The sequence below is a fragment of the Ascaphus truei genome, chromosome 14 (assembly GCF_040206685.1).
Source record: "Ascaphus truei isolate aAscTru1 chromosome 14, aAscTru1.hap1, whole genome shotgun sequence".
In the NCBI taxonomy this organism is placed as follows: domain Eukaryota; kingdom Metazoa; phylum Chordata; class Amphibia; order Anura; family Ascaphidae; genus Ascaphus; species Ascaphus truei.
Genome location: NC_134496.1, coordinates 53,945,626 through 53,969,882, shown reverse-complemented (window position 1 = coordinate 53,969,882; position 24,257 = coordinate 53,945,626). Strand labels below are relative to the sequence as shown.

Genomic DNA, 24,257 nt, shown 5'->3' with positions numbered 1-24,257 from the left:
AAAAGAAGAACAGCTCTGCAGTTTCACAGGAGGCAAAGAAGCTATTATTGCTGAATACATTTTACAAATGTGGAAGGGAGGCCGTAAAAAGAGCATAAATAGAATAAAGTGAATTCTAACACAATAAAAAAATACAGCCACACCACAGCAAGAAAGCACCTCTGAGGTATAGGGAGGGGCAGGAGAGACTTGAACATGAGGAGGAGAACTTAGTTGAGATACAGAATTTGCTGGGGAGCCAGGAAAAGGATTTAAGCAGCAAACATTGTTCTGGGAGAAAGTGAAATAATTGTAACTGGCAGAATTGTAGATAGATTGCAGGAGAGAGCGCAGCGAAGCAGAGAGAGTGCAGTGAAGCGCAGAGAGAGCGCAGTGAAGCAGAGAGACCTGTTAGTAGTTTATTACAATAGTCATGGCGGTAGAGAAATTCCAGTTTGCTAGAATCTATGATGCTTTTGTTCTTTTGCCACCTACAGTAGCAACAGCTGGTAAGAACGCAAGTCTCCCGAAGAACGCTCGCTGGCAGGCTGGACGTGGCAGGATACCAGCGCAGCCTACCCCCGAGGTTGGAGAATGTGCTCAAACTATGCTCACTGCCCCGATGCCCACATTTACCTTGGTGAAATAATGACAATCTGGTCCCCAAAACAAATAGTCAGAAATGAGAACGAGGTTCTTAGAATGAAATGCAGCTTAAAAACTCCCAGACAAGCAATGTGCGATGCATTTGAAAAGTTTATTAAGTATAACAAAGAACTGTGAAAGCGAGAAGCTGCATGGATGACTGGAATACCTCGAGGAGAGTAGGACGTTTTCAGAAAACAACGCTCCAGTCACGGGGAAGAAAAACTTCAGCTGCTGTGAAATGGGAAATAGAGAGTTTCAGGCTGACTGAAGGCCTATTGGGCACCTGTCCAGAATAAAGTCCACCACACTGCCTCTGTATTACCTATTTATATGTTTTTATGAATTTATTATGAAAGTCAAAAAGACTATTACCTTATTTCAGACCCTTTTCATCAGAAATAGGGCGAACATGTCTAGGACCCCGATTCCACTAGAAGAAGGACACAAAAGAGGGTTATCACATTTTGAAATGCCAAAATTAACTAACAGACTAGTAACACAGGGAGCCAGGGGGTGGGATGGATGGAGGGATGGGGTACGGGATGGAGGGTAGGATGGAGGGATAGATGGGGTTCGGGATGGATGGGGTTTGGGATGGAGGGCAGGATGTAGGAATGGATGGGGTTTGGGATGGAGTCTAGGGTGGATGGAGGGCAGGATAGAGGGGTAGATGGGGTTCAGGATGGAGGGTAGGATCGATGGAGGGCAGGATGAAGGGATAGATGGGGTTCTGGATGGAGGGATAGATGGGGTACGGGAGAGATGGATGGGTTCAGAATGGAGGGTAGGATGGGGTTCGGGATGGATAGGGTTCGGGATGGAGGGAGGGATGGATAGGGTTCGGGATGGATGGGGTTCAGAATGGAGGGTAGGATGGATGGAGGACGGGATGGAAGGATAGATGGGGTTCGGGAGGGATGGATGGTGGCCAGGATGGATGGGGTTCAGGATGGAGGGAGGGAGAAATGAAGGGCAGGATGGAGGGAGGGATAGAGGGTATTATGGGCTACTGTTGCTATATTTTTCTCTAGAACAAAGGAACTGTGCAGATCATAGATTCATGCACCGCCTTGCCAACGTGGGAGGGAGGGAGGGGAAATTATATCTCACCTGATGGTTGCTCTGGCGAACTAAACCCTTTCAGTGCAAGCGGAGGTAAATAGACACCCCAAGCAGACGCCCCAAGCAGCTGTTTTTGTGGCAGCAGCATCTCTAATAGAATGCCATTTTAACTAGGTGACATAATTGCCAAACTGGTTAATTGCTTAGAATTTTTAATAGTGTTAATCTTTGCTGCTCTGAAGCATTTTCTGCAGGCTCTGAGTAAATGGGTAATGTCCTGCCTGAGACTGGAAGTCTTCTCTCGTAAACAAATAGACACTGGACTGCACAAAGGGCGAGAGTCGTCGGTATCCATGATAGTCAAACTCCACTGCTGATCTGTCCATAATACCAGTTTTTGCCCTACCCTTAATGATGAGGTGAAACGCGCTGGAGTCTGTACCAGCCAGGGATCCAAGGTGTGAATGGGTGAAAACAAGCTCCTCTATCCATGCAATAATATTTTATTTGAAGGATAAAGATCTTAGATTTATGAAGTTATTATCTAAGGTGGACATAAATGCTAAGAGGGGCTTAATGTCCCAGGTGGAAGTGTATTTAGGTAAAACTGGTTTGGACAAGAGAGCAGAGATTTTGGGTAGGTAAATAGGGTACCAGAGTGCCTAAAACGGTACTGTCAGACCCGAGACTAGAGGCAGCTAACCCCTCTTGAAATGTATGGGCTATAAGGTCTAAGACAGCTTCTAGATTAACCTGTAACCGAGATTGTGATAGGCATTCCAAGATTTAAGCTCCCCAATAATTACATTATACCTGACTCTAGTATTTGATCTTACAGAGGAGTCAAAAGGTGTTTAGCCAAGGTAGAAATAGTCTGTCCAGCTATAAAACCAAACATGCTCTCTCTCATCCATGTAAAACTGTAGGAGACCCAGTAGAAGGTCTCCTGTCACTTGACAACAACTGTGAATGAGGCCTAATGGCAGACTTGGACACCCTAGAGAAAAGGCGGATCAAAAGAAAAAAATGTTTGGTTGGTCAGATAGGATATATTAGCAACACTATGGACATCACCTGATCAATTATGATATTGTGAAGGACATTTGGGAGACGAGAGGGGGGAGGAAAGGCATATAAAAGCTTTGAGGTTATCTACAGAAACTAGAGCACGTTCATTTCTATGCTCCTTGAGTCAACACCCGAGATATAAACAATGGAATATAGGATGAGCTGGTGGAGAGATCTATATCTATCCTCCTGAACGTTTCTGCCAGGAGAAGAAATGTGTTCCTCCCACGAGACACAATAGTGAGAGTTAGCTTCTTTCACTGATCTGCTTAATCATTGGTCCCTCCTGGAACTAATGTTGCTGAGAGACAAATCTGCTTGGAAAGAGCTTTGTTGCAGAGAATTCTGGTGCGATTGCCATCCACCTTGTTGATATAAGATACTGTAGTCCTATTGTCCATCTGAAGCACCACTCTTACATTGTCAGGTCCTGCAGGACCAGGGTCAGTAGGGCCAAAATGGCTGCCCTGAAATATTAGGAGATAAAGTGACTTATGAAGAGCTTAAGAAGGATCCCACTTTTACTTTAAAAAAAGATTGATTCAACTCGTTAGAAAATGACAAATCTTTAGGTATTTTGAATGATAAGGAATTTCAATATCTTAACAAAGATAAACCAATGGTGGCTATTTTTTTACTTTCTCCCAAAGTTACATAAAAACGATAAAGAACCACCAGGGAGACCAATAATCTCCGGTATAGGCTCGTTAACATCAAATCTGTCAGAATATATCTATATATATTTTTTTGAAAATGTTGTATGTACTGTCGCAAAGGCCAATCTGATTGGTCAGTTGGTCTGTCACTCACCCTCTGGCCAATCAGATTGGTTCGTGGACCAGCCCCACCCCGGACGCCTCATTGGTCACACTCACCCGCCGCCGACACAGCTACCAACGCTGCACGCTCCTCGGTGCCGCCGCCGCCTCACCTCTCCCCACATTCCCCCCCCACAGCAAACCCCAGCCTCTGCACCGCTACCCATGGCCAGCGGTGCCCGCTCCTCGGCGCCACAGCCTCACCTCTCCCCACAAAATCCCCCCCCCCCAACACCCACAGCAAACCCCAGCCTCTGCACCGCTACCCACGGCCAGCGGCGCCCTCTCCTCGGTGCCACAGCCTCACCTCAAATGCCCCCCCTCCTCCACCCCACCTCTCGACACGGCGCCTCCCGCCTGCAAAACTCCCGCCGCCTCCCGCCGAGTAACCGACATCACCGCCGCCGCCTCACATACTATGCAAGACGTCTTTTATTGTATATCTCCTTCAATGCCCATGAGGTCTCCAGTATGTGGGATGCACCTCACGACCATTGAGGGTCCGCATACTGGAGCACATGGGCAATATTCATAAGAGATTATTGACCCACAATGTTTCCAAACATTTTGCATTAGTCCATGGTGGTAAACCAATTCGATTGACTTATATAGCATTGGAGTTTGTTCAGTCCAGTTAGAGAGGAGGCGGCAGGCTGTTAAAGCTATGCCAAAGAGAGACGTATTGGATCTACCGCCTGAAAACCTTGGTCCCCCATGGCCTCAATGTAGAGATTGATATCGATGCATTTTTAACTTAAGAATATTGTTATCGTTTCTGGTTTAATGTCTCACTTAGGGTCTCCCCTATCATTCACATTCCACCCTTCTTGTTATTCTCCGTCATATGTGTTCTGAATGTTACATTCATTATGTGTTTTTGTCATTTTCTGACACCCGTTCTTCTATTGCCATGTGATTTTATAATATTATGTTTTTTAAAGTGTCATAAGATATTTGATATGTTTTTCTAAACAATCTTTTTATATATAAATTGTTAAATATTCATGTTTATGTCACAGCCGTATCACTTTTCCATTAATACGTAAGCCTTTATATGTCTATCCATGTTGGAAATATTCAACCTCACAGTTGCTGATTGAGGTCATTGTATATATATGGTTGGTTACGTTTATTGTAATAAAGTCTAGTGATATGGTTGTGTTAAGGTTTTTCAAGTCTACTTCCTCTGGCTGGCTATTTTGATCATATACAGTATAGCATTATTCCATATATGGACTCTTATGGTGTATATGGACACTATATATGGATTTATCAACAGTACTCATCATTTGCGAGACATTTATGAATTATATAATGTCTATTTCACAATGTCATTTTATATCATTGGTCTTCCATAATATAATCACATTATTCATCCGGGATCCAGCTTGTGGTGCATTATTATTGTTATTTCACTTACTGGCTGTGAGCTAACCAGAGAGAGCTTCCATTGATTGTAATATAAAGATTTTATTGATCATGTGTTTTAAGTATGTATATATACACTGTTATTAGAAACATGTATTTTCTATTATTTGTATTAAATTTTCATTATGATCATTAGCTGTTTTATATATATGTACGTCTATTGACATTGACTGAGTTATATTGTGAGACACATAGCGGTATACGTATTTACCTGTGTAATTAAAGTCAATGTACAGTATTTAGGTCATTAGAGTCAAATTAAATGTGATTGACCGGGGTATATAGACCATCCGGTCACACATCGTAGTATCATGGTTTCCTGACAAAGCAATTTCATTGCGAAACGCGTAGAAGAAAATCGGTGACCTTTTTGGAGCCAAACAGCAGCCGTAGGATGCCGAGGAAGTGCCAGGACCTATCAGCAGCCCGCAGAGAACGCGGAAGTGAAGGAACACGGGTGAAGGAGCCCAGGCGACGTGCTGCCCAGGCTGTTACTACACTCCAATATTGGCCGCCGATGCACTTTTATATGTAAGAACAGAGTGCTGTACTTTATTTTATGTCAATACATCGTTTTCATATACATTTTCTCTGTGTGCGGTGATTCAATAGGAGGGGGAGATAGTACACCATAAGAAGGGTTCCCGATTCTGGTTCCATCTATGGGTAGATGTCCCCATTATACAAACAAGAGATCAACTACTGCCAGCGACCGTGGGAGAAGAGGAGTATTCTTCCAAAGATATCATTATAGGTCCAAATTCACTCTAGGCCATGTGAGTAGTGGCATTGATCACTTTTCAAACAATCACATTTTTCTAAAGACTAATTGTCATTACAATATGGAACGATATGCATATTTACATTTTTACATGATTCTGTAAAATTGGTCAAGCAGCATATCACTTATACTTATATCACAAATTTAATTATATTCATATTGTCCACATTCATATTGTGCACTTAATATCTGCCCATTATATCCACTTTTTCACTATCTTCCACTTTAATTAGCTTGATCATTTGCTGAGCCAGCACAAGAGAGTGCCTCAGCTTTTCTTCATTTATTTGCCCTGAAATACAACAGATTTATGTAAAGGTGACTACCTGTATTTTTCTTGAACTTCCCAAACCTAGGAGAAAATCATTCAAGCTAAAAGAAATGTGTCTGTCATTATGAGAAGGTCTGGGGATGACTGTCATGGGAGAGGGGGTTTGGCCCGGTATTTAAGGGGTTACACCCTATTTGGCCACCCCCTGCTCTCACGTGGGAAGCAAGGGGTTAACTGGACTGTGGTTCAGTAAGGTGTTTTTACCCGGCTTCAGCAACCAACTGTATATTGCTGGTAGAGACAGCTAGGCCCATGTCTGGAGCATTGGGTGTGAAATATAGCACCTGTGACAAACGTTCTCTACATAGGAGGCCCAGCTTCAAAGCATTTCTTGACAAGGGGTTTTATGGGGGCCAGGGGTGCGTCTACAGAAGGAGATATCAGAATGAGTGACCTTATTAAATATAAGAATATCATGAGATGTCCTCGGCTGAACATGCTAAAAGTTACATGTGTGTATCCGTGGGACCGAGTCGCAAATAATGATTACAGACACATGATGTCTAGCAGGTACTAAGAGACAGATATTAATATCTCTCTTAATTTTAGTATTACACGGTAATATTTAGTCTCATTGGGAGCATCATGCGTGCCGGAATGTATTAATATGTCTCGCGTGCCAGTAAGTATTACTGAACTGAAGTTATGAAGTTATTTAGATAGGAAAAGCAGTTTTTAAACGTCCTGGGATGGGAGGAGTTTTACTCTGGGGTAAGATTGTCAACCTCACCACTGATTTATGACAGGGGTTGGGTTTAGGTTGTGTTCAATGGGAAATAACTGTATTTAAGGCTGAGCAAGTGTGGGAGGGGGGCTGAGGAAATAAGCCCCCTGATTAGAATAATACCCACCCAGTGGGCAGGTATTACGGTGCCCTCAGGTGAGGTGGCAAGGAGAGATTGGGTGCAGGGAATTGTTCTCCAATGGCCTACACTCAATAGTAAGGTATAGACTGGAGATTGCATATAAACCAGTGTCCAGCCTATACTCTGTGTCTTTGTGCTTTTCGTGATGTCTACATCTGAATCTATGGAAGAAATTGCCACTCCTGTATCCTGATGGCTTTCTTGTCCAAACCCCTTAAGTAAGTGTATATTTTGCCTGTTATTTGTATATCTTGTGTGTTCACCTTTTTCAAGGAATAAATTATATTTTATCATATCTCAGCCGTGTTCAGTTCCACCCAGGTATTTTGGTGTATAATATAGGCCTCTCACAAGTTCCCGTGACAATGACTCTAGAAGAAGAGGAGGAGATAGAGGTAGAAGAATTCTGTCCTTGAGACATGATATTAATGAATAATAGCCAGCTAGAGTCTCCCTTGACGAACAAGGTGGTAAAAAATTAATTGGGGCTGCCTGCATAGTAGAGGAGCTTGATGAACACCTGGCCGTAAAGCCAATTGATTCCCTAGAGCGACCTCTAGTGTCCTCAGGGAAATCTGACTGTTCTGCATGACCTGCACTACGGCCTGTATGGACTGAAGCTTCTAGAGAGGACCACTGAAAGATAGAGAATGGGTAGCTAGCATGAAGCCTAGATACTGGGTAGACTGAGGTGTAAGTATGAGTTTATCTTGATTTATAGTAAATCCTAAATTCTACAATAGGATAACAGTTTTGTTCAGTTGCTCTATCAAAATATCTAGATCATGATTTACAAGGAGAAAGACAGCTAGATAAATAAGGCAAATAGAGGACACGATCAGCCAGCACCGACTTCATTACCCTGGTAAAGGTAAAAGGAGCATTGAATAGGACGAAAACCATGACCATCCATTGATAGAACTGAGTGCTAGGCAATCATGGGTGGAGAGAATACTTACCCCAAGTGCTTGAAAATGCTGGTGGGAACCAAGGGTATAAAGTAAAATAAAGAATAGCCAACATTCACATGAATATTTAAGTTGCATTTAATGTACTGGATCTATGTTTCGATCCTAAACACAGACCAATCTGAAGATGGAGATCAGCCACAACTGACTTAATCACCCTGGTAACGGGTAAGACGTGTTTGTTAGGCTGAAAACCACGACCGTCCTTTAGTAGAACTGACAATTCCACCTGGATCTGGGAAGAGACCTGTGATTAGGACAATTAGGAATTACGGGAAAGGCATCTTTTATCTATGTAAGCAGAAATAATGGGCGACCTAAAGTCGGACAAGCCTCCCATTCACAATGTCTTGTGTCATTGCATCTTTTCACGTTTAGCACTGGTCAAACTGAACCACCCGGCTTCCGTACTGAAAACCAAAAGTGTCCAAGAGTTCTGCCAGCTCTATCCTGTTCTGGTCTAGGGACAGAGAGAGCAGAGTCTAGATAAGTATAACAAAGAGATGAAATAGAGAGCAATAATATGGTGCAGGTATACAGTAGGGTATAAATAAATATATTAAAAAAATATAATCGAATAATAGTGAGAGTGATAGGTAAGTAATGTTAAAATAATGATAAATTATGGGGCAATCCAAATGTAATATGTAGGACAAACTAAATGTATCAGTGTCACTAGATCAGACAGTACAAAGTACAAATAGAAGTATAACATGTCTTAGTATTTATTTTTCAAATAAATGTTAATAAATGAGACATTTCCTTTACGGGTTATTGTAAAATAGAAAACATAGCACTGAACGTGCAATCCTTCTGCTCCCCGGAGAGGCTGCTGCACCTGTCACAGAGAGAGGACCTGTCAGGGCTCCCCGGAGAGGCTGCTGCACCTGTCACAGAGAGAGGACCTGTCAGGGCTCTGATCAAAGGCTGAACACAGCTGTGATGCTGAAGCAGGCGATGCACTGAGGGAGAAATCCTGTGTTTTATTTATTAGTCTCATTGCAAAACTGGTGCAAAAGACCCACCACGGGCACTAAATAAATAATAACCATAAAAAGGTTTTTATATACGCTGCTTCTGGCTCAATATACAATATAACAATATACAATAAAACAAGTGTTTTCCGTATAGCCTGCTTAGGAAGCTCCGTGCATAGAATGGTGCCGGCTCCCTGTGAACCGAAGAGCTTACAGTTTAATTTTGATGCCTGAGGCACATGGATTTGAACTTGGTTCACTTACATTAAAAGGCAGTTTCGTCCCACTGAGATACTCCTTTAATATTTATGCAGCTTGGAAACATTGACCTTTAACCTCCTATTACTTTCAAATCTGTTCTCTGCTGTTATGTGTGGCCCTGTACTGGCCCTCGGGAGCCGGTGGTATGTGTGGCCCTGTACTGGCCCCGGGAGTTGGGATGCTTGCGTGCAGCCCTCGGGGACTGTGACTAGTGGCAGTGTTATAGCTGTAAGGTGCCACAAGGTGGCAGTGTTATAGCTGTAAGGTGCCACAAGGTGGCAGTGTTATAGCTGTAAGGTGCCACAAGGTGGCAGTGTTATTGCTGTAAGATGCCACAAGGTGGCAGTGTTATTGCTGTAAGGTGCCACAAGGTGGCAGTGTGAAGCTGATCAGTGGATAATGTTTGTGAAACATTTTTGGAAATCCACCCAAATGTATTATTCCATTTACCAATAACATTGTAACAAAGGAGGGAGAGGGAGTGGGGGGGGGAGGGAGAGGGAGTGGGGGGGGGGGAGGGAGAGGGAACAGGGGGGGGGAGAGGGAGCAGGGGGGGAGGGAGAGGGAGCGGGGAGGGAGAGGGAGCAGGGGGGGAGAGGGAGCAGGGGGCCACAGGTACTCCCTAGGGGGGAGGGGGGTATGAGATCTGTAATAGGACCAGGCTCCTAACCTGAGGGCTTGGAAAGCTTGTAAAATATGATCCACTTGTTGGTGCAATAAAAGGTGTCACACCCCCACTCCCCCTCCCCCCCCCTGTTACTACATGGAAGAAAGGACCAGCACGGCCCCCCACCCTTCTTGGTTTACTAATAACATGTCTCCGAAGCCTCATGGTGTTGTAAATACCGTACAGGACCATTTTGGTGCTCTGATCTTCACAGTGGTTTGTGTATTCTTCGCACAGATTGCTGTTTCTCTCCCACGTGATCCTCCGCTTGCTGTATGTGCAAAACTTCCACGGACCCAAATGAGTGAGAATTAAGGCTCTTGGGTTTAATTTGAATGCCTGTGTCTCCGGGGGATTAAACGATTTGCCCAGGGTCACACACCCAGCACCCACAGCTACAACCTCAAAATACTCATCATTACTCTGCTTTCAGTCCCCAACTTTCAGGAAGCCTTTGTCTGTTCTTTGTTTTCGTACCAGGCCCCTCAAAGTGACTTCATGGGCAAAGAATTGGGCTAAACGTCTTGCTTATAAATAGATACGTTTTGAACTATATAATGTGGCATGTTATTTCAAACATTTTTATTGTTTTCTGACAGGGGTACATTCACATCACATGGTTGTTTATAGACAGTAAACTTAATTAACATATACATTTAAAAGTGAACAACCCGAAGCATCTCAAAGTTGATTGATCAAGAAGAGTCGATCTGCTCCTAGTATTTTGTAACCTCCTATGCATTTAGATTCTATTATGTAGATCCCCATCCGGGAGAATTAACAGTTATAGGAGGATCTTAGATCAAACCCCTTATATTAGTACTGTAAAGGATAGACAGAGAGAAAGAGGGGGAAAAGAGAGAAAAACAGAAGGAGAGGGGAGAGACGGGATAGGAACGGGGAAACCATATCTCATTTTTAATCTCTTTAATTATAAGGCCACTGTGCCCAAACTTTCTCATATTGTACTATATTCTGTTTCAGGAGCGCCGATAGGTATTCCATAAGCTTGACCTCGCTTACCTTGCGAAGGACCATTTGCTTCGAAGGGGGTTTAATCTTTTTCCAATTAGCTGCTATTGAGCAGCGAGCCGCAGTCAGGATGAACGAAGCCAATTTTTTAAGAGGGACAGAGATATCTTCGATGGGTTTCGCGAGTAGGCATATCAGCGGGTCCATCCGTATCTCAACTCCTACCGTCTCCTCAACCAATGAGCATATCATATTCCAGAAAGTCTGGATCTTTGGGCATGTCCACCATATATGCACCATATCTCCTCTCTGGCCGCACCCCCTCCAACAGAGGTCAGACAAGCCAGGGAAGATCCGGCTCAGCCTACTCGGGATTAAGTACCATTGATATAGAATTTTATATATATTTTCCTTAGTAGTAGTGCAAATAGAAGTTTTGGCTGCTGCTTCCCAAATATCCTCCCATTCATCTCTGTCTATATCAAGATTGAGGTCTTCAGCCCATTTCATCATATAATTGTGGTTGACGGGACTCCTGGACCGTGCTAGCCCCGCGTAAATCTCTGAGATCATAATGTGGCATGTTAGATGCAACACGGGGGCTTTTTGTCTTTTATTGTACTGTATACACGAGGTCACCATCCCAGTAGCTCTCCGTGACACAATATATATGATGTAGCGGATTTGGGTTCTGAGCTTACAGGCCCTGTGTGTCTCTGTGTGTGTGTGTGTGTGTGTGCCTGTGTGCCTGTGTGCCTGTGTGTGTGTGTGTGTCTGTGTGTGTGTGTGTGTGTCTGTGTGTGTGTGTGTGCCTGTGTGCGTGTGTGTGTGTGTGTCTGTGTGTCTGTGCCTGTGTGTGTGTGTGTGTGTGTGTGTGTGTGCCTGTGTGTGTGTGTGTGTGTCTGTGTGTGTGTCTGTGTGTGTCTGTGCCTGTGTGCGTGTGTGTGTGTTAGTGACCCCTCCTCCCTGTATCTACGCTCGCCCATCCCACCTCTTTAGTTGCAGTTCTTGCTAAGCTCGTGTGAGTGACCAGTCTATAAAGACCGCTCTCCCCCCATTAGAGAGGTTCTGAGAGCGTTTTGCACGTGCAGCAGTATAAGGACCTACAGATGGGCCATACTGACGTGGTTACAGGCTTAAGTACTTTGGCCAAAGGACTGTACTAATTGACCCTTGTTCATGTGACCCCTCTGTGCCCAGCTCACAATGAGGTGTTGCAGCGAGGTAGGGTGGGGAGGTGCAGGTGTTGGTGCACAGACTCTCATACCTTTTCTCAGGGGGCTGGCGTCCGGGCTGGCTGGATGTGTAAGCGTTGAGCGGTGGTAATAATGTGCGCCAGGAACTTCGTCCACAAACAGAACAGGTTTTATTCTTATTGTCATACATACAGGGTTCTTCCCTGGGATCACAGGGCAGCACTCATGGCTTTTGTCACATCTTCTTGTTCCCAAAAGCAGTAGGAATATGCCCACCATTATTCTCGCTGCCTGGATTTAATGCCAAAGCCCAATAATGGGGTTCTGGCATGCTTAGACGTGGGATTGCTGGTACAACACTCCCAATGTGGGTCTCCCCCCAGTGAGTTCCCGTACTTGGGCTCCCAGACCATGATGCCACCACACACTTTCCCCCTTTGGCACACACCGCCGCGGCCCTTCTGCGGTAAGGGGCACTTTCCCTCACTATGAAAACAAGAAAGGTGACCATACGCTTAAACATAAAGTAGCAGAAGACTGACATATAACCATATAATACCCCCTCCTGGGGTCTAGGGACCAGAATCCTCCACCCCATATTTATACTCAATAGTGGCATAATAGGGTCACCATAGGTACAGCCAGGGGACGGGGTTAGGGCCCTTAGCATATTCCCACCTCAGATAACAGAGCAGACACCTTCTAGAAGCTGGGCGTGGCTAAACCACGTTTACACTATCTGTTACACTATTTAGCAACAAATATAGAAAGGTCACTACTTTGCAACAACCCACACGTACAAAATAGTAAGCCCAATAGGGGGATTACATATGTGATGGTAGATTAGGGTTTTGAGTTTACAGGGGCTGTGCGCTTTTGGTTTTGTTCCCTCACAGTGACGGCAGCGTTCTTGTATTAACCCCTTCACTGCCAGAGGACCCTGCCCTGATCAGGCGATGGCTTTTCAGTAAAATATTTACAGGAAATCTGCTTCTTTAGATCCTGCATTCAGCTTTACAGCCTTGAGTGCAACAACAAAAAAAAGTCTGCAAACCATCGAGTTAAAGGGTTAACACCGCTCCCTAGAAGTCCTAACAAAGCACGTTTCCAAATAAAACCTATGTTCTGAGAAGGATGACAAGGTGGCAAAGCAGAGAACTTCCGAAGAGACTATTAAATGCAGCCATATGCCAGGCAGTACGAGCATGAGATCCATACTGCAGGGCCAGACAGCGCGCTGATTTATTAGTATAGCTGCAAATGATATTCTGTCACCTCAGCTTGTTCTACGCAGATGCCACAAGGATTCTCAATTAGAAAAATCTATCTTCTATTTATATAATTCCGCTGCTGCTGCGCTGCGCTTCTCAACGTGAGATACAATGTGGGTTTAACCGGGGAATACGTTAATGTAATGCCAGGCGTGAGACAGATATGCAAACAACATGAAAGGGGAGCGTCTGTCCCAGTGAGCTTACAATCTAAGGGGCAGATTCATCAAGCAGCGCCATACCCCCATATACACATAAAACGTCTTTCTTCAAATGTGGGACCCCTGAAGCTCTTCCAAGAGGGAAATGCTGAGGGTGTTTCCTTCACTAACAGGACTGGTATAAGTGCAGGATCTGAGCTGCGGATTTCCCGTGTTATCTGCGGCTTTTGGCGACCGGACTTTCTCCATGCCTATCGCCGCCCACATCTGTGACATCACCAGGCGGCACGGGCTTGCGACAAACAGCTGGGCTGATGGAGAGAGAGGACAGTAAGAGGACTCAGCGGTCCCCTGCAACTCTACACAGTTCTATCTGCATTTGACTTACTGTCTTGCTGTAAGTACATAACCCCCCGCACCCACCTGTTTTTGTATTAAATTGTATTGCACTATTTTGGCATCCTCTTCCCCCATATACTCCTTGCCTGCACCAAGCCATTGGATCAAGGTCCGCCATCACCTGTAGTGTACTTACTCTCCATCAATCTACTTTGTTCCCTTAACATGTGGGTGGGTCATCCCCTTTATATATTTTTTCACTTTTTAACACTGGTTGTGTTTTTTGTATTGTTGTGTGTCCATTACACACGTTCTAGCGGTCGTGCGCTTTCTCACATCTCCAGCAGATCAGTTTTCCAAGAAGCTTTTCACTGTGTGATGGCAAATAAAGGTGTTTCCTGTGAGATAAGGAGGAAAAAGCAAACGGTTTATACAGCGCATTGTGATGTGTGTGCTTTGGAATCCCCCCTAACACCCGCTATAGCTTCATACATCGGGATCAGGGGGCTGAACTTCAGTCCTTAAGTCACCTCCCCCCCCCAACAGGTCAAGTTTGAAGGGATGGAGGTACCGAAATTCCGGTTACTATTTTCACTGATCATAAGAACCATCTCTATATTTAAGGCACTCGCCGCTTGGGGTCGCGACAAGCAAGATGATCTCTTTTCTTCTCTCGCTTCAATTTCGTTATTTCTTATCTACCCGGTTCTAAAATTGTGGTATTCAGATGCTCTTTCCCTTCAATTTCTAGTAGACGACAAGTCCGAGGATCAAGAGGAAACCATACTCCCTCCGTCATGCATAATCTCCGCCAATACTTTTGATTCCATTGTACTGAGCCAGTCCGATGTTCCAGAAGGTCTTCAAGTCCCATAGGGACGTCTCTTCACCCCCCACCTTTTCGTAGAAAGGTACTGGAATGTGGGCATTCTTCTAAAAGCTCCTGACATCCGGGCACTAAAAGAACCATCGATCTCCTGGAACGAACCTTTTGGTAGCCAGGCATGCGCAAGGACATGAAGGGTTTGTCTCCGTATGTCCCACCTGTCCCCAGAACAAGACGCCCCGTAATAGACCTCCTGGCTTGCTACAACTGCTCCCAAACCTAGATCGCCCATGGACTCACCTCTCCATGGACTTCATCGTGGAACTACCTGTGGCCTAAGCAAGCCCACTTCATACCCTTCAAGGGCCTACCCAACGCTCTCAAATTGTCCAAAATATTTATTAAGGAGGGATTCTGTCTACATGGGGTCCCCCAGGTCATTGTGTCAGAGGTTCCCAATTTATCTCAATGTTTTGGGGGCCTTCTGCAAGCACCTAGGGATCTCGCTGCACTTTTCTTGTGGCTATCACCCTCAGACCAATGTCCAAACGGAGTGAACAAATCAATCACTTGAACGGTTTATCCGTTGCTTCATCTCGGATACCCAGGACAACTGGACAGATCTTTTGCCTTGTGCCAAGTGTTCCCACAACAATCTGCGCAACGAGTCAACCCAAGACTCACCCTTTTATTTACTATCTTCGGCTTTCACCCCTCAGCTCTGCACTGCAGGATCCGGATCTGAGGTACCGGCAGAAGATAAAAGATCCTGCTTCTTCAAGAGTCCTGGGCTAAGATTCAGGAGAATTTAAAAAAGGCAGTCTCTCTACAGATAAAACAGGCTGACCGACATCGTCGCAAAACACCTACGTACGACCCGGGACGGAAGGTCTGGTTGTCCACAAGGAACATTCGGTTGAAGGTCCCCACAGCTAAATTAGCACCAAGGTATATTGGACCATTGCCCGTGATCGAGAAAGTCAATTCGGTGGCATAACAGCTTCGGTTACCAGCCTTGATGAAAATCCCTTCTGTGTTCCATACATCACTTCTCAAGCCCTTCATACTGGACCCTCAGTCTCCAGCTTCGGTGGCCCTGCCTGAACCCTTCTTGTTTGAGGGACAACAGGAATACGAGGTACAACCCCTCTTGGACTCCAGGCTCTCCCGCGGAAAGATCCAGTACCTGGTTCATTGGAAGGGCTTCGGCCCCGAGGAACCTTCTTGGGTTCCTAAGGACCAACTTCACCCCCCTAGGCTTATTCGGGCCTTTAATCAGAGGTTTCCTTTCAAGCCATCCCTGAGACGCCCGGAGGTCGCCCCTGAAGGGGGGGGGGGGGGTTACTGTGAGGATTGTCCGTCAGACCCGCCCTTGTGATGCACCCCGTGACAGGACGGGTGACGCATGCCGCACTACCAGGCTGAGGGACACCGCACGGCCTGCACTTAGGCTCCGCCCCGTGACGCGTCCTGTGACGAAGCGCCGAACGCGCGCTGCTCTGCCAGATTGGGGGACATAGCATGGACCTCGCTCAGGCTTCGCCCTCATGACGTCACGAGTGAGGCGCACCGCAAGCTACGCGCAGGCGCCGAGCTACCTTGGGCACACGAGGGGTTAATTACATCAGCAATTATCCCACTCCTGCTCTTCTCCCCTCCCCTGTTTCCCAGTGGACTGAATATGTCATGGGGCGGTTCTTGTTCATCACCCTGCAGCTGTGTGCTGCCCTACCATTGGCTGCCTGTCCTTTAAAGCTGCCGTTCCGTCAATATCCTGCATGTGTGTTTTTTTTTAATAAATCAGTTCTGTAGTAAGAAAAAATACTTTTAGCATTTTCTGTTTTTAAAAAAACAACTTTGAAAGACCAATTTTCTTGTATTTTATTTTAACAGCCATTTGCTAAGGCACCGCCCCTTCATGTCCTGTCACAAGCCCTGGCACACCCCTTTGTCAGCCCTGCCCTCCCTCTAGCACATGTCAGTGCAGGAGTGCTCATGAATATTCATGAGCTTCCACTGACAGACAAGCAGAATATAAACAGATCCCTTCACTAATTATGTCACCAAATTTCGACCTATCAATACATGGAGAACGAATTGAGCTGCAGCTATACAGTTCTTTAGGTAATTAGAGATTGCACACATAAAACTATTGAAGTAAAAAAATAAATAAAAAAAAAAAAAGACTGAACTGCAGCTTTAATTGCTCAGTCAGCCCTGCTGCAAACTGGCTGAGCATAAACCTGTTTGTGTACTAGTGTTTGCCCCAAACACCCTGCTACCCTGTTGCTGTCTTGTCTTGCTCATCCTGTTCCTGTTTTGACCTCGGCTTGTATCTGGACCTCCGCCTCTCTGACCCTTGACCTCGGCGTGCATTTGGACTTCTACCTTCTATACCCCTGGACCCTGGCACCGCATAACGACTATCCGATCTCCCCAATCCTAGAACACGACAAGTACCTCGACCAATCTGTCTTCTCCTACCCTGACCCAGCTACACGACTACCACTCTGCACTCCGGAGGTGGCTGCCCAGTTCTGGGTCGGTGATTACCAACATCCCCACCTCAGCCTCGCGGTCCCGGCTTGTTTGTGGTGAGCACTCGTCACAGAGATGCCTCTTCTTAATGTGAAACTTAACATCAAAATGCGACGTGATACATGGTATTCTCAGCAGAAGACAACTCGATACAGAAGCGTGATCTGCACAGTCACTATGCTAATAAGCAGAATACATTCATGGGTGTGGGAGAGGAATTACTTTCCGAGGTTTCACACCTGGAAACAGAAGATAAGGAGAGAGAGAAATGAACATTTTGTTTTTCCTGTTGGTGCTGGGAATGAGTGAAACTGCCTCTTCAATCACTCAGTACTACTATATAGGGATCCGCGGGGAACACACAGATAGTTCTGCATTTGCTTCCATGCTATTAAAAGAAAGCGGATGCATCATTAATTGTGCATAACCTGCTTCCCATTCTGCCTGTGAATAGAGGTTATGTGAGTGCCAGCTGCCAGCTCAGAGTTCCTGTTAATGCATCGGAGCTGACCCAAAACTTCTGGGCAAGTGCAGCGTTAACCTATTCAGTGCTGGAACACAGCCCAACATGCTGCTTTGCAATGTGATGTTGGCTGCTCCAGCACTGAGGAGGTTAATCCATCCTTGAGTAGTGTATGCCTTCAGTGTGCAGAGGGGTACACTGGGGGGCTCTGTGTGCAGAGGGGTACACTGGGGGGCTCTGTGTGCTGAGGGGTACACTGGGGGTCTCTGTGTGTAGAGGGGTACACTGGGGGGCTCTGTGTGTAGAGGGGTACACTGGGGGGCTCTGTGTGCAGAGGGGTACACTGGGGGGCTCTGTGTGCAGATGGGTACACTGGGGGGCTCTGTGTGCAGAGGGGTACACTGGGGGGCTCTGTGTGCTGAGGGGTACACTGGGGGGCTCTGTGTGCAGAGGGGTACACTGGGGGGCTCTGTGTGCAGAGGGGTACACTGGGGGGCTCTGTGTGCAGAGGGGTACACGGGGGGCTCTGTGTGTAGAGGGGTACACTGGGGGGCTCTGTGTGCTGACGGGTACACTGGGGGGCTCTGTGTGCAGAGGGGTACACTGGGGGGCTCTGTGTGTAGAGGGGTACACTGGGGGGCTCTGTGTGCAGAGGGGTACACTGGGGGGCTCTGTGTGCAGAGGGGTACACTGGGGGGCTCTGTGTGCAGAGGGGTACACGAGGGGGGGCTCTGTGTGTAGAGGGGTACACTGGGGGGCTCTGTGTGCAGAGGGCTACACTGGGGGGCTCTGTGTGCAGAGGGGTACACTGGGGGGCTCTGTGTGCAGAGGGCTACACGGGGGGCTCTGTGTGCAGAGGGGTACACTGGGGGCTCTGTGTGCAGAGGGGTACACTGGGGGGCTCCTGCATTGCAGACATGAAATACAAGGAAAACACGGGTTCCAGATAAGATCTCAGTAGCCGGGTGATTCCCTGTGCCTCTATGTTAATATTTAACATACAGTACGGTAACACATGGGAACAGGCTTGCTGGCCTAAATTCAATCTATAGCTTGGCTTTGGTCAGCCATTTGTCCTGAGCCAATGATTTATTGGTCATCTTAGTAATAATGAATAAAGTAATATAATACAGACAGACAATCTACTTACTAATCTACGTATATTTTTTTATGTGGAATAAAGGCTTAAGAACCTCCACATAATTGTTTGAGTTTGCAGTGATTTAATTTCTACATTAAATATGGCCTGTAATCAATATGCTATGAAGATTATGCGTGATGGCCATGTGTTTATTAAAATTCAAACTGCTTCTCCAACAAAGTGAAGATGGATTTTCAATTACAACATATTGAATAGGGTCTATTCCGGTGTTTTTCAACCAGGGTTCCTAGGTCCCTTGGGTTCCCCGGGAACGCCTAAAGGGTTCCCTGAAATTTTAAGATCATTTAAAAATTGTACCAAATACAGAAGAATTTACAATGTATCTGATCTCAGACGCGCTGAAACAGAGGGTTGAGGTTCCACAAAATTTCACATACAGGGTTCCTTAACCAAAAAAAGGTTGGAAACCACTGGTCTATACTGTAAGTGAATTATATCCTTTTGGATACTATTTAACTCCCTCTAGTGGACATCAATCATATAAACATACTTTATAAAACAGAGGGGTCGATGCGCAGTCTTGAGATAAGTCGCGGCTAATAATGTCACGTAACCTAAACAGGAACGCCCGTTATTTTCCCCGAAATTAGCCGAGGAACAAAGAAAAGTGTCAAACTTTACAAAGAACACACAACAATGGAAACTTAATGTCATGTTAAGTCACTTAACCGAGCACAGACACACACCCGAGCACACAGACATACACCCGAGCACACAGACACACACTCGAGCACACAGACATACACCCGAGCACACAGACATACACCCGAGCACACAGACACACACCCGAGCACACAGACATACACCCGAGCACACAGACACACACCTGAGCACATAGACACACACCCGGAGCACACAGACACACGCCCGGAGCACAGACACACGCCCGAGCACACACACACACCCGAGCACACACACACACCCGAGCACACAGACACACGCCCGAGCACACAGACACACGCCTGAGCACATAGACAAACATCCGAGCACACAGACACACACCTGAGCACACAGACACACACCCGGAGCACACAGACACATGCCCGGAGCACACAGACACACAAACCCAAGCATACAGACACAAACCCGAGCACGCAGACACATAAACCCGAGCACACAGACACAAACCCGAGCACACAGACACAAACCCGAGCACACAGATTCAAACCCGAGCATACAGACACATAAACCCGAGCACACAGACACACAAGAGCGCGCAGACACACAAACCCGAGCGCGCAGACACATAAACCCGAGCACACAGACACACAAACCCGAGCACACAGATACACAAACCCGAGCACGCAGACACACAAACCCGAGCACGCAGACACATAAACCCGAGCACACAGACACATAAAAACCCGAGCACACAGACACACCAACCCGAGCACACAGACACACAAACCCGAGCACGGAGACACATAAACCCGAGCACACAGACACATAAACCCGAGCACAGACACACACACCCGAGCACACAGACACATAAACCCGAGCACACAGACACATAAACCCGAGCACGCAGACACATAAACCCGAGCTCACAGACACACAAACCCGAGCACAGACACACAAACCCGAGCACACAGACACATAAACCCGAGCTCAGACACATAAACCCGAGCACACAGACACACACCTGAGCACGCAGACACATAAACCCGAGCTCACAGACACATAAATCCGAGCTCACAGACACATAAACCCGAACACAGACACACACCCGAGCACAGACACATAAACCCAAGCACGCAGACACATAAACCCGAGCACACAGACAAATAAACCCCAGCACACAGACACATAAACCCGAGCACACAGACACAAATACCCGAGCACACAGACACAAATACCCGAGCACACAGACACACACCCCGAGCACGAAGACACACACCCAAGCACGCAGACACATAAACCCTAGCATGCAGACACACACCCGAGCACACAGACACACACCCGAGCACACAGACACACCCGAGCACGCAGACACACACCCGAGCACGCAGACACACACCCGAGCACGCAGACACACACCCGAGCACACAGACACACACAAGAGCACGCAGACACATAAACCTGAGCTCACAGACAAAAATGTCTGAGCACACAGACACACACCTGAGCAAACAGACACACCCAAGCACACAGACACACACCCGAGCACACAGACACCCCCAGACACAAACACCCGAGCACACAGACACACACCCGAGCACACAGACATACACCCGAGCACACAGACACACACCCAGGCACACAGCACAAACCCAAGCACAGAGACACACACACCCGAGCACACAGACATACACCCAAGCACAGACACACACACGTGAGCACACACAGACGGCCTTCTGCACTTACCCTGCTTTTGCTCATGTTCATGAAGGATTTTGTTTTTTTTGTACCTTGGACACTTTCTACAGATTGCAGGTGATGCTTTTCTCTATGTCAGCATTGTACGGGGAGGAGACATTGCAGTGCGAGCGCCTTTTCAATGAAAGTATGACAAATGGGATAACATGCATTGAGAATAAAGAGTAACATAGAGACGCCTGTGTTTCCCTCAGACTGAGACGTAAGTAAAGGGGGGGCCTACGCCAGTACTCTAGGGCCACCAACAGGTCAGGAATTCAGGATATCCCTGCTTCAGCACAGGTGCCTCAATCAGTGGCGCAGTCGAAGACTGCACCACCTGTGCTGAAGTAGGGATATCCTGAAAACCTGACCTGTTGGTGGCCCTTGAGGACTGGCGTTGGCCGCCCCTGGGTTAGTAGCTGGATGATTATTGGATGGATGGATTGGTGTACGGGAACTCACATTGTATGGCAGCAAAGTCCAAGATCAAGACTTCAATGTCAGATTTATCAAACGCTCACTTCTTTTTAAATATCTTGTGTGCTGAGCTCCTTGCCACCACAGCCCGTATTATCCGTCACAGCGCAGGCGATGGAGCGCATGGCGTCACGCGTGGCTGCTGCAGAGGCCATCCGTGGCCTGTGGCAATGCTATAATGTGAGCGATGGGGAGGCGTGTCCATGACATCATGAGGGCGGTTCGGTCTATCGGAAATGCTGCCGCACTGCCCTCGCGCACGCACGCAGTTTGGACGGCCTCATAGAGGTAGGGTGACCATTCGTACCGGTTTTACCGGTACAGTCCCGGTTTTTTGAGGCCTGTACCGGTTTAAGTCTGCCCCGGTTTTTGTCCCTGGTCCCGGTATTGCGGGGCAGCGGCGGTGCGGCGGGTAAGTATTTTCTATGTGTGAATGCTGCCGGGGGACTGAATGCAGGAGAATGCCGGGGGCGGGACTTAGAATGCCGGCCGACCCGCAGGGGATTGGATGAATGATGCTGCTGGGGGCGGGACTTAAAATGCCGGCCGGCCCGCAGGGGATTGGTCGCAGCATGTCAGAGGAAGCCGGGGGCGGGGCTTCCGCTTTGTGAAGCGCACACGTGACTGACTGCCTTCCCGCTCCCAGCTTCCTTGTGTGCGGTGAGTGTCCCCTTCTGTCCCGGGTCCCAGCCAGCAATAGGAGGTGGTAGCGGGGGTGCGCCTGCCTTTGCCCCCCGGAGCGCGCGCCTGCCTTTGCCCCCCGGCGCGCGCGCCTGCCTTTGCCCCCCGGAGCGCGCGCCTGCCTTTGCGCCCTGGCGCGCTCCCACCTTTGCCCCCCGGCGCTCACTTCCCCCCGTCCACTTGGTGTGGGAGATAGGCTCGGGGGCGGGCAGTGGTGGCTGCGCGTTGTGCGGGCGGTGCAGGGGCTGGCGGGGTGTATGTGTGTGTGTGTGTGTGTGTGTATCAGTGGGTGTGTGTGTATCAGTGTGTGTGTGTATCAGTGTGTGTGTGTATCAGTGTGTGTGTGTATCAGTGTGTGTGTGGGTGTATCAGTGTGTGTGTGTGTGTGTGTGTGTGTGTGTGTGTGTGTGTGTGTGTGTGTGTGTGTGTATCAGTGGGTGGGTGTGTGTGTATCAGTGGGTAGGTGTGTATCAGTGAATGTGTGTGTGTATCAGGGGGTGTGGGGGTGTATCAGTGGGTGTGTGGGTATGTATCAGTGGGTGTGTGTGTATCAGTGGGTGTGTGTGTGTGTGTGTGTGTGTGTGTGTGTGTGTGTGTATCAATGGGTGTGTGTGTGTATCAGTGTGTGTGTGTGTGTATCAGTGTGTGTGTGTGTGTGTGTGTGTGTGTGGGTGTGGGTGTGCGGGGGGGGGTGTACCAGTGGATGTGTGTGTGTATCAGTGGGCGTGTGTGTGTATCAGTGGGTGTGTGGGTGTGTGTATCAGTGTGTGTGTGTGTGTGTGTATCAGTGTGTGTGTGTGTGTATCAGTGGGTGTGCGGGGGGGGGGTGTATCAGTGGATGTGTGTGTGTATCAGGGGGGGTGTGGGTGTGTATCAGTGGGTGTGTGTGTGTGTAACAGTGGGGGTGTGTGTATCAGTGGGTGTGTGTGTATCAGTGGGTGTGTGTGTATCAGTGTGTGTGTATCAGTGGGGGTGTGTGTGTATCAGTGGGGGTGTGTGTCAGTGGGTGTGTGTGTATCAGTGCGTGTGTGGGTGTGTATCAGTGTGTGTGTGTATCAGTGGGGGTGTGTGTGTGTATCAATGGGTGTGTGTGTATCAATGTGTGTGTGTGTGTGTGTGTGTGTGTATCAATGGGTGTGTGTGTGTGTGTATCAATGGGTGTGTGTATCAGTGTGTGTGTGTGTGTGTGTGTAGTGGTGTGTATCGTGGTGTGTGTGTGTATCTGTGGTGTGGGGTGTCTGTATCAGTGGGTGTGTGTGTGTATCAGTGGGGTGTGTGTGTATCAGTGGGTGTGTGTGTATCAGTGCATGTGTGTGTATCAGTGGGTGTGGTGTGTGTGTGTATCAGTGGGTGTGTGGTGTGTATCGGTGGATGTGGGTATCAGTGGGTGTGGGTATCAGTGGGTGGGGGTGTGTGTATCAGTGGGTTGGGTGGGTGTGTATCAGTGGGTGGGTGTGTATCAGTGGGTGTCAGTGGTGGTGGTGAGTATGAGTGGGTGGGTGTGAGTATGAGTGGGTGGTGTGTGAGTGGCAGTGTGTGTCAGTGGGTGGTGTGGGTGTGTATCAGTGGTTGGGTGGTGTATCAGTGGTGTCAGTGGGTGTGAGTATCAGTGGGTTGGGTGGGTATGTGTGTGTGTGTGTGTGTGTATCAGTGGGTGTGTGTTCTCTCACTCTGTCTCTCCCTCTCTGTCTCTCCCCTCACTTTCTCTCCCCTCCTTTCTCTCCCCCCTCCCTTTCTCTCTCCTCCTGTCTCCTCTCTGTCTCTCCCCTCTCTGTCTCTCCCTCAGTCTCTCCTGTCTCTCCCCTCCTGTCTCCTCCTCCCTGTCTCTCCCCCTCCCTGTCCTCTCCCCTCCCTGTCTCTCCCTCGTCTCCCTGTCTCCTCCCTGTTCCTCCCTGTCTCCCCCTCCTCTCCCCCTCCTCCCTCTCTGTCTCTCCCTCTCCTCTCCCTCTCTGTCTCTCC

General features: G+C 47.6%; 1 long non-coding RNA gene across 4 annotated transcripts in view; it reads right to left on the bottom strand.

Annotated features, from left to right (window-relative positions):
- Nucleotides 1-10,507: 10,507 nt before the first annotated feature.
- LOC142466183 (uncharacterized) overlaps nt 10,508-24,257 on the bottom strand; it is a 14,428-nt gene continuing 678 nt past the window's right edge. Inside the window, exons 1-3 of one of the 4 annotated variants that reach the window (XR_012788085.1) lie at nt 21,147-21,427; nt 13,990-14,191; nt 10,508-13,765 (exon numbers count right to left, since the gene is read on the bottom strand). This is a non-coding gene — a long non-coding RNA (uncharacterized LOC142466183). Of the gene's footprint in view, nt 13,766-13,989; nt 14,192-15,303; nt 17,799-21,146; nt 21,428-24,257 lie in introns of those variants that run through there. The other 3 variants (XR_012788083.1, XR_012788084.1, XR_012788086.1) reach the window with 3 other exon arrangements.